A 2466-nucleotide genomic window follows, 5' to 3' on the forward strand; every position below is an offset into this window, starting at 1 on the left:
AACGTTAACACTCCAATCCCTTTTGAAATAAAGGCCAGTATTCCATTTGAATTCCTTACTAACTGCTGAACTTGTACCGTGAATCACAAAAATCTGAGTTCTCCCAAATCCCTTTGCTCTATAGCTTGTTGCAGTCTTTCTCCATTTTAATAGCATTTACCTTCTCTGTTAATCCACCAAAGTGTGTAACCCCTCTTTTCTCCACATATATTTCCAACTGCCATACTTTTGCCCACTTACTTAACATGCCTGTAGCTCTTTTCAGATTCTGTCATCCATACCATTTACCTGCCGCCTTATTGTGTATCATCATCAAACTTGGCTGTAGTGCATCACTTTCCTCATCAAGTTATCATTATGTATTGTAAATAATTGTGACCTCAACACTGATCCCTGTGGCACTTCACTTGTTGCAGGTTGCTAGCCTGATAGTGTGCTCCTTCTCCCAACTATCTGCTTTCTATGAGTTAGTCAGTCCTCCATACGCTAAAGCTGAAACACCTGTCGTGCTGCACATTTTCCTCAGGAAACCATTGCTGTCAGCAGATTCCAAAATCCTGATTTGCAAGCAAGAAAGACTCTGACTCCTGATTTGCCTGGTTCCCTCACTTAAGATTCAGCAGAACGTCGATTCTCCTGCTCCTCAGATGCTGCCTGACCGGCTGTGCTTTTCCAGCACCGCACTCTTTGACTTTGACCTACAGCATCTGCAGTCTTCACTTTCTCCCCCTTCACTTAGATGTCTGATGGTCATTCATTTCCTTTCTGCCTGCGCATTCCTTTCCTGCATTATTGAGCACCTACCTATATTTGCAATCGATGTAGCTCTTTGCCAGGTAGATACATAGCAATGACCGCAAATGCTACTTGATTTTCAAAATCCAGAGCACAATCTTGAGCAGCTAGCAATGCAGGGAACCACGATTATCTGAACGAGATGAGCGGGCACTATCTCGTTCAGATAATCGATTATTCGGTTAATTGATTAAATGCCTTTCCCCTCGGGCTTGGAGTTTTTAACGTCTGCTCCCGTTCAGGAGGCTGCAGCAGCACACAGCGTGCGAGACTCTGTACCCAACACCGTTCCCCGCCTACCCGCAGAACCCCATCCAAAACTGCCCCGGCCCAACCCCCGCTCCGAAGTCCATCCAACCCTGCCCCTCTCCTTCAAACCCTGTTTAACCCCGCCCCCGCCTGCAAACCCCGTCCAACACCACCCCAGCCTCCAAACCCCGTCAGTCATTTGGAAGTGGTGCCTGTTTAATCACTGTAATTTCGGATAATTGGTAATTGGATAATTTGAGGTTCCTCTGCATTTTCTTGGTTTAGGTCACTTGCTGCCTCTGTAACTTTCTGCATGATGCAAGATTTATATTTGTTCAGTTGAGCTGACTTGCCACACCAAAACTTCAGAAAGAAATTGCAATACAATAACTAGACTAACCTATCACTTACTCAGCAATTAGCTTCTTTCCCGTACAGTCTCAGGATTTGAGGTAGGCCATGTTGGACTGAGGAAAAATTCCTTCATACAGAAGGTGGTGAACCTGTAGAATTCTTTAATGCATAAGGCTGTAGAGGACAAGTCACTGGGTATACTTAATGAAATAGATTTATAGGCGTTAAAGGCATCAAAGTGTATGGCGAGGGCATGAGTATAATATTGAGGTAGAAGATCACTAGGATTGTGTCCAATGACCGAGCATGCTTGATGGGTCAAATGGCCTGGGCCTGGTCCTGCTCTTATTTTCTCTATTCTATGAGCCAATTACTGTAAAGGTGGAGGAGGAAAGTTGCAGCTCCATCCTCTTGTCACCAAATTTCAGGTTGCAAAAAAAAAGGCTCTGTGAAGAGGGAAGCTTCTGAAGTACAAAAGGAACCCTCTTTTATCCTCTGCCAAAAACAATTGATCTCAGTTTCTGAAAACCAGTTTTATTCCATTGCCTGACTAATACGTCAGAGCTGCACTCTCAGAGCTTGCATACAAATTTTTAAAATTATAAATTATAAAGCTTAATTTCTCTAACTTAAATCATTCCTTTATTGCTAAAATAAAGGAAACCAAAAACTAACCCTTCTATCTCTGTCAATAGACAATAGGTGCAGGAGTAGGCCATTCTGCCCTTCGAGCTAGTACCACCATTCATTATGATCATGGCTGAACATCCTCAATCAGTATACTGTTCCTGCCTTATCCCCATAACCCTTGATTCCACTATCCTTAAGAGCTCTATCCAACTCTTTCTTGAAAGTATCCAGAGACTTGGCCTCCACAGCCTTTTGGGGCAGAGCATTCCATACACCCATCACTCTCTGGGTGAAGAGGTTTCTCCTCAACTCTGTTCTAAGTGGCCTACCCCTTATTTTTAAACTGTGTCCTCTGGTTCGGGACTCACCCATCAGCGGAAACATGCTTCCTGCCTCCAGAGTGTCCAATCCTTTAATAATCTTATACGTCTCAATCAG

General features: G+C 43.8%; 1 protein-coding gene across 2 annotated transcripts in view; it reads left to right on the plus strand.

Moving 5' to 3' along the window:
• LOC122541312 (E3 ubiquitin-protein ligase RING2-B-like) overlaps nt 1–2466 on the plus strand; it is a 44319-nt gene that overhangs the window by 20070 nt on the left and 21783 nt on the right. The window lies entirely within an intron of this gene.

Source organism: Chiloscyllium plagiosum, chromosome 37, assembly GCF_004010195.1.
Source record: "Chiloscyllium plagiosum isolate BGI_BamShark_2017 chromosome 37, ASM401019v2, whole genome shotgun sequence".
Taxonomy (NCBI): Eukaryota; Metazoa; Chordata; class Chondrichthyes; order Orectolobiformes; family Hemiscylliidae; genus Chiloscyllium; species Chiloscyllium plagiosum.